This window comes from Juglans regia, chromosome 5 (assembly GCF_001411555.2).
Source record: "Juglans regia cultivar Chandler chromosome 5, Walnut 2.0, whole genome shotgun sequence".
Classification (NCBI taxonomy): Eukaryota; Viridiplantae; Streptophyta; class Magnoliopsida; order Fagales; family Juglandaceae; genus Juglans; species Juglans regia.
In genome coordinates, this window is record NC_049905.1 from 11,661,715 (window position 1) to 11,670,100 (window position 8,386).

Sequence of the window (8,386 nt, forward strand, 5' to 3'; positions counted from 1 at the left end):
GAATATCCAAGTCGAAATCTTGATATCTGCCCGGGTTTCAATCCGGTGTATCTGAGCAGATATCTGCCCGCTTTTAAATAGCTGGATTTGGATCTGGATATGGATGCACAATCTTATTAATTATATTATTGATTAGTCTTTTTAAAATATAAGTAATATGATTTATACTTTATATTGGGGCATTGATACCGAATCCTTTTTTTTCAACTAATTATGTTTGATTCTGTGACCCCATTAATTATAATTAGGTACTGTATCTTGAGATCAAAATATATATAGCACTTTACACCGACCATTGATTTAACTAACTAGGAACAAACTTAATTAATTGTTGAAAAAGGCAGGGGAAAAAAAAGAAAGAAAGAGAGAAAGAAATTAAGTTGGTCGCTGTACGTGACTGCATGCTTTGTTGTAAGTTGGATTTTGTTGTCTAACGCAATCTTTTTGCATGCGACCCAAAGATGGTCCTTTCACTGGCATGTCTGCCACTTGTATGCCCACCAAGTTCATGCCCTGTACCATCATCAATAGGACCACATCTCAGTACGCACGGGGACCAATATGTACTTACTTTTGGAACCCACCAAAAGAATTGAAATTTATTAAATAAAAAATATTCTAACTATAGATAAATTATATAAAAATAATCTCACAAAATTAATATAATTTAATGTAATTTATTAAATTATAAAATTATTTTTATTATAAAATAGATCTAATAGATAAAATAAAATTATATCAATTTATAAAATTATTTTATATAATTTATTTATAAACATAGCAGTACTTTTATCATCAATTGTACGATAGATATTCTTCCTTGAACCAAGCTATGCATATAGATAAAACCACATATAACAACACTACATGAACAGAGTTGGTTTATTGCAACGAAAATATTATTTGCAACGTATAATGAAATTTCATTAACGTTGTACCATCGCAAATATTGCGTCAGGAAAAGTTTATCATCGTAAATAGGTATATGCATAACTGTTGCAACTAGTTGATTTCTTACAAACGAAAGCAATTTTCGTTGCAATTACTTTTATTTACAACCAAGTTGTTATCGTTGCCAATATATTTTCTGCAGCGAAAATCTGATTGCTGGAAATATTTTTAATTCCAACTAATATTATGGTTCACAAATATCTATATATTATATTGTTGCAAATATATATGTTTATTTGCAACGAAATTATGGTCGTTGCAAATATTTTTTAAGTACCTGTACATTAATGCTCCGATCGAGCAGATGATCACATGCATGCCTAAGATCTTTCATATTCGATCATATATATGTATATGTTGTATATATGAAAGGATCTTACAAGAAAAATAAACATTTATGACGAGTTATTTACGAAGAAAATAATTATTTATGACAAAAATATAATAAGTTTAACATAAAATAGTCATTTTAACGATGAATAACAGTACTTTTGTTGTAATGAATTAATTAACTAAATATAAGGTTCGCAAACCTTGAAATTTACACACACTTAGGCAAAGAGAGGCAGGACATATTGGTTGGGGTAATGATCGATATACCTACAACTATTTTACAACTAGTACTTTGCAGTTATTTTAAATCAACCAATGTAATTCTGACACTTCATTTAAAGATAATTTCAATTTTACTTAAGTATTCTTCATTTTAAGTAGAGTATTAAACTACTAGTTGTAGACTAATTAATTATAAGTTTATCATTTTCCCAATAATGCTTTGAATATTATACTATGTATATATATATATATATATATATATATATATAAGCTTTAGGCAGGGTTACAATATAAGTGGGTTTAACATTTATTAATTGCCACATATATAAATCTTAATTCATTTCGGGTATTATTAAATGCCTATTAATTACTATTAATATAAAACCCGCTTTATATAAATTAGTTTAGACGCAATAATTAGTTTCTTCGCGTAATCAATCCCCGTATGAAATGGAAACTGAAGTGCATATATATATATATAACAACGATCTTTATCAAAGAGGGAAACCGTACTTGCCTATTTTTTGCTTAGAAAGCTAAAGTAATCTACTTACATTTTATGATTCATCTTTAAATTAATTGCTAAGTACATGATTTATTAAAATTCTACATCAAAACACATGATATAGTTCTGCGCGCCTCATGAATTAATGCTGTTTATATTTGTTAATACATAATGATATTTAACGACAAACTATATATAGTGGATGCAGTGAATTTATAAAGTACTAAACCGGCCTGAATCTGCATGTAAAGTATCACTTCCAAACCTGTACGGAGTTCTTAAGCTGTGTACTCAGTATTGAGTACTTTCAAGTTGCCTCTTAAGCTGTGTACTGAGATTTCTCAACTGTTAGCCAGATTTTGGTGGGGTCACTTGAAAAATCAGAACAAGATTTAATAGAAACAGTGGAGTGGGGTCTACTGGTCAGTTTACCTGAGCCTAAGGATCATGGAGGCATGGGATTTCGAGATATGGTTAGCTTTAGCCAGCTTTATTAGCAAAATAATATTGGAGACTAATTTAGACCAAGCCTTCTTCTTTTATTACTAGAATAATCAAAGATAAATATTATAAATCTGGGGATATTCTAAGTGCAAAAGATGGGGGTGCTTCTTCTTTGATTTGGAGGAATATTAATGGTGCTGATGGGTTAGTGAAGGATGCAGGCATGCGGTGGAGGGTGGATAATGGTCAAAAAATAAGGATTTGATTGGACAAGTGGCTGCCAATCCCTAATACTCATATGGTTCAGTCTCCTGTTCATTGTTTGCAGACGGAGGATATAGTGGATAAACTAATTCAGCCTGGAGGTTCTTGGAATGAACCTCTCATTGATGAGGTCTTTTCTGTGGAGGAGGCAACTGTGATTAAAAGCTTGACTATGAATAGGAGAGGTTTTGAGGATAAGTTATATTGGGGTCCTACTAGCAATGGGCTGTTTTCTGTAAGATCAACTTAACATCTGAAGTGCCAAAGACAACAATAGTCAATAGGTGAGTGTTTTGACCAGCAGCAATTTACTAAGTTATGGAAACAGATATGGGCTTTAAAGGTACCAAATGCTATTAAAGTTTTTATGTGGAGGGCTGTAAATGAGGCTCTCCCAACTAGAAGTAACTTGTACAGAAGGAAGATTACTGAGAATGAAGCTTGTCTTATCTGCAAACAGCAAGCTGAGACTAGTAACCATGTCTTGTGGTCATGTGGGGCTGCTAAGGATGTATGGTTTGATTCAGAAAGTTTTCTCCAGAAAGCTAAGACTTTTGAGACTAATTTTATATTCACTTGGGAGCAGCTGATTGCATGTCTAGCAATTTCTGAACTGGAACTTTCGACTTGTGTTTTATGGAAGCTATGGCTGAGAAGAAATATGTGGGTGTTTGATGATCTCTTTGATAGTCCAAAGAAACTGTGGCAGGGTGCAAGAATAGAACCGGAAGAATTCCAAGCAACTCAAGTTTTAGTTCTTATACCTAGTGAAGGTTAGAATGCAAGAAGAAGATTGGCAAAGTGGTGCAGACCATAAGGGGATTAGATAAAAGCAAATTGAGATGTAGCTTTTCTTGAAAGTAGTAAGAGGATGGGAGGGGGTTGTGTCTTTAGAGATCACAAAGGGGATTTACTAGCAGCAGCAGCTTGGTCCAGATGTTTTATTGGTTCTCCTTTGCAGGTTGAAGCAGTTACTTTAGAGAGGGCTACCGAATTATGTGTTGAGCTAGGGTTTCAAAAGGTGTTGTTTGAAGGTGATTCCTTGACTTTGGTTAATGATATTCTGTGTAAAGCTGAGACTTGTTCATGGTATATATGGTCAAATTGTGAAAGACTTGAAGCAGGTTTTTCGACAACCAGCAAGAAGGAAGATCTAGTTTGTTCATCGGTAGGGAAATCAGGTTGCTCACAATCTAGCCAAGTTGGCCTTACAAAGCGATGAGGAAGTTGTATGGATTGAAGGGGGACCTTCTGAAATTCTGCAATATGGTGTCCATGATAGAACATTTTCGATTATTTGATTAATGAGATATTGAATGTTATCTTTCAAATAATAATAAATAAAAAACATGACAGAAATTGGCCAATGGTCTTGCAGTCCAAAGATAGATAATATTTGCGCCACCTTCTTATATATGAGGGATGTTTGGGGATCAAGACGTACTACCTAGACATTAAATTAATTTCCATCCTCCCATATAATAATAAAAAAGCACTAATTAATTGGAAGACCAAAATGATCATCCCAGTAGGAAAACTTGAGTAAAGTATATATAACTAATTTCTCTTTATCCTAAAGATTTGTACGTCTTAATTAGCATGATCATATTTTGAGAGTATTATCTTATATATAATTCTTACCAAAATTAAAGATTATATTACAAACTAATTAAGAATTTTGGGCAAGAAAATAAAACCAGTGATGTACATCATGATGATCAGACATTGGATATTATACATGATATGACGGCTGTAACACCCTAATAGAAGGCCCAAACCACATTACCTATACTCCAAAAGGACTAGTCAATGATACAATTGGAGCCCCATTAGAACCTTATAAAGAGCAAGAACTTCTCCTTCTCAAACAATGTGGGATCCCATACACCATCTACCATTATCCTTATCATATGGGGTATCACAATTTCCCCCCCTTAAATTCCCGACGTCCTCGTCGGGCTGTCCTTCATAGGTGGCACGGCTCAAGTCCCACATTTCTGGTTGGGATATGCTCTGATACCATTTGTAACGTCTCAATGGAAGGCCCAAACCATATTACCTATACTCCAAAATGACTAGTTAATGATACAATTGGAGCCTCATTAGAACCTTATAAAGAGCAAGTACTTCTCCTTCCCAAGCAATGTGGGATCCCATACACCACCTATCTTTATCCATATCATATGGGGTATCACAATCTACCCCCTTTAAATTCCCGACGTCCTCGTCGGGCCTGTCCATTGTAGGTGGCATGGCTCAAGTCCCACAATTCTGGTTGGGATAGGCTCTGATACCATTTGTAACGCCCCAATGGAAGGCCCAAACCACATGACTTATACTCCAAAATAACTAGTCAATGATACAATTGGAGCCCCATTAGAACCTTATAAAGAGCAAGAACTTCTTATTCCCAAGCAATGTGGGATCCCATACACCACCTACCCTTATTCATATCATATGGGGTGTCACAGTTGATGTAGGACCAAGAACTTCAAGACAGTCTGGAAGTAGTAGTACTTAATTAACTGAATTGGGTTAGTAGTTATTAATTAGGTGTAATTGGAAATTATTAATACTGTGGATTAGAGATATACAAAAAAATTATTAATGCTACATATATAGTACTTATTATTAGGGTTTTTAGATCCAATATTAGAACCTGCATGTAGTTATTTTCTAATTATAGTACGAAGGATTCAAGTTAAACAGATCATGATATTCATATTTTCTCTTATTAATTGCTTTTAGAATTTGTAGCTAATTAAACTAGTAAATGAGATGGTTTTGGCCATTTGCAAACTCTCTTCACACTAAATTAAGGTTGCTAATTAAACTAAGAAATAATTTTAATAACCCAACTACCCTATTTAAAATCAATATGAACTATATATAAAATTCAGAAACCAAAAGTAACTCATTACTGCCATGAAAGCATCAACCCTAAAAATGTTCTGCATGCCATTGAAACAGAGTGTTGCCTGCATCCATGTTGCATGGATATATATGTTGAAGATTAATGGGCAGTAGAATGTTTCTGGATCGTCTCACAATCTTAGCGAGTCACTAATTATCACAGAAAACCAAAAGCAAATCACAGAAACTTCAACTCATGATGCATGGTCTTTAGATACGCATATTGATTCTTACACTCAGTATGATCCCTTCGATTCTCTTCACTAACAGTACTCTGAAAATCGGTGGACCAAAATAAAAAAGTATATATACCCTACTGCAGCCCCATATACAGCAAGTAAACCAGGGCCTAGCTTGGACAGTGATAGATCATGCACACAGATCTCCATAATCTTGAAATGACAGTTATAAATATATATCATGATGAATATGCAGAATATAAAGCCATTTTTGTTGCAACTTTTTGGGTGATATTATTGAAGACGTAATAAATAGATGGACTGGAATATTTCTATATATATATATATGTATATGTATGTATGTAGGTATGCATATATGCGATAGTACAGGCCAGATTTATGGTCCAAGTTGCAAGAGGTCTCTCGATCGTTAGGTTGGTCTACCATCAAGATCAGTAATGGGTGATTAATGCTGAAGAAAGACATGCAACAATGGCAGGGGCAATATGTTCACGCCATTATTTTCGTATCCAAACTCTTTATTAATCCAATTTTCAATTATCATATGTATATGTTGAATCAAGCAGGGCAGAAAAAAAGATGGTCGGAAGGAAAAACCAAAATTCCAGTATGCTATAATTGATGATGATCGCTGAGATTATCAAACCCCTGAAAAAAACCGAACGTGAAAGTTTCCTTTTGCTTACCTTTCATCTCAGTTTCTGTTCACATTTGCCAATCCATTCGTAGACAACTCGAGCAATTAGTTCCACATTCCACCTGTTACTGTTTCTTTGCCTTTCTGCATATGAGCCATGAAAACCCACGAAACATTCATATCGATCGAGGATTTGAAGAATCCTAGGATGGATCTAAAATGGAAACCCTCGAGAAAACGAAAAAATGGACAGCAAAAAATCACCTTTCCAGAATATATATTTTAAAGCTCATGCAGCTATAGCATCATCAACATTCTCTTTCTCTTAATTTCCAGCAATAAAATAATAAAACCCCTTCTCCATCTCCAACAAGAAGCACCTGAAAAGATACTATTTCCCACCATAACAAATTTTTGCAGAAGAATATTCACAGATCTGCAAAAGATAAGCACTGGTCCTTGAATGGTCTATAAGATTCTATGCAGTTTGCAAAAGATCATATAAAATACATACAGTAAACCCATTGATAGATTGCTTTAATGAAAAACAAAAAAGGAAAAAAAAAAGAAAAGAAGAGAAAAGCCTAGAAGAAAGAAATTAAGAAACCAATCTGACAGCAACAGATAGAAACAGAAAGTGCATGAAAACAAAAGATATATGTATATATATATACCTGTTGAATGGCAGCTCGATCTGATTGGTGGGAGAAAATCCACTTTTGTAGAGTCGTTTCTTGCCGATGCAGCATCATCAAGATTCTCACTTTCAAAGAGCTTTGGCAGAGAGATTTTGCATCACCAACCGTGCTTTTCCATGTGAATCTTGAAGATGCCACACCCGCAAACAACTGACTGTCAATCTATCATCATGCACAAAGCCTAATTAACCGAAAATGTGGACTTTTATATCAAGAAAAGAAGCAGAAGTGCATCCAAAATATTTCCATAGGAAGACCCTCGTCATGAAAAGCAGAAACAAAGCAAGAAAGAGTGCAAAAAAAGGAAAACAAAAGGACAAAATATGACATTTCCCGTACAACTTAGCCCAAGGCCACGGGCATAAGATGAGGTGGCGGATTACCAGTGGCTGGAACATAAAGTACTACTTGAGGGGTACCCCGAGAAGAATCTACAGTTTCTAACTCTACCATAGAAACAAAACTTTCAATTATCGAATAAGGACCTCTTGGAATAAAACAAAACCCTATTCATTATGTTTTGAACCCAAAGAAAAATTACCAGCCATATCCAATAGATAAAAACATTCAAATCATATGTTGATCAGATTTTTCCGATTAGATTCCGGCAAGAACAACAGTTTAAAAGCCAACGGAGTAAGATTCCGGCTCAGGAAAGAAGACCCAGTTGGTATTATAACTTTCCATGCCAGATTACAGAGAGGAGACCAACAGAGAAAAAAAGTTAATAAAATGAAGAAAAAATTTGAGATCTCAAAAAAACAAAAGTCATGAGAAGCCGAACCCGATGGAGTTCAATTAAAGAAACACATACATATGGGATGGGGGAAGGGAAACAAATAAATATAAGCAATAAAACTGAGCAAAAAACGGAGGAGAAAGAAGCATATAAGTCCGAGATCTGTCTCTAGGTTCAACTCCTCAGAGAGAGATCACAGAGAGAGAGAGAGAGATCAGCTCATAGCTAGGGACGAAAACAATGGAGGGATTAGTGACTGTAGGAGGGAGATCATATATATATATATATATATATAAACATGGCCGACCCGAAGTTAAGTTTTATTGGCAGTCTTATGAGTTTATACTATATATCTTTATATTTTTAATATTGGTAGATGCTTAGCTGTTCTTTACTGCCCCAATATGGGCGTAGTTTAAACATCACCATCTTCGGCAAAAACCCTAGCGAGTCTTACTTTGGGTAGTGGGGGCGATGATC

General features: G+C 34.6%; 1 long non-coding RNA gene across 2 annotated transcripts; it reads right to left on the reverse strand.

Moving 5' to 3' along the window:
- Nucleotides 1-294: 294 nt before the first annotated feature.
- On the reverse strand, nt 295-7,469 carry LOC108987022. Of its 2 annotated transcripts, XR_004801585.1 has the most exons (4): nt 7,144-7,469; nt 6,734-6,905; nt 6,519-6,613; nt 295-513 (listed from the first exon to the last, which is right to left on the reverse strand). It is a non-coding gene; the product is annotated as an uncharacterized LOC108987022 (long non-coding RNA). The 2 variants fall into 2 exon arrangements; XR_001995467.2 differs by lacking the exon at nt 295-513 and having other exon boundaries at nt 6,195-6,613.
- Nucleotides 7,470-8,386: the final 917 nt, after the last annotated feature.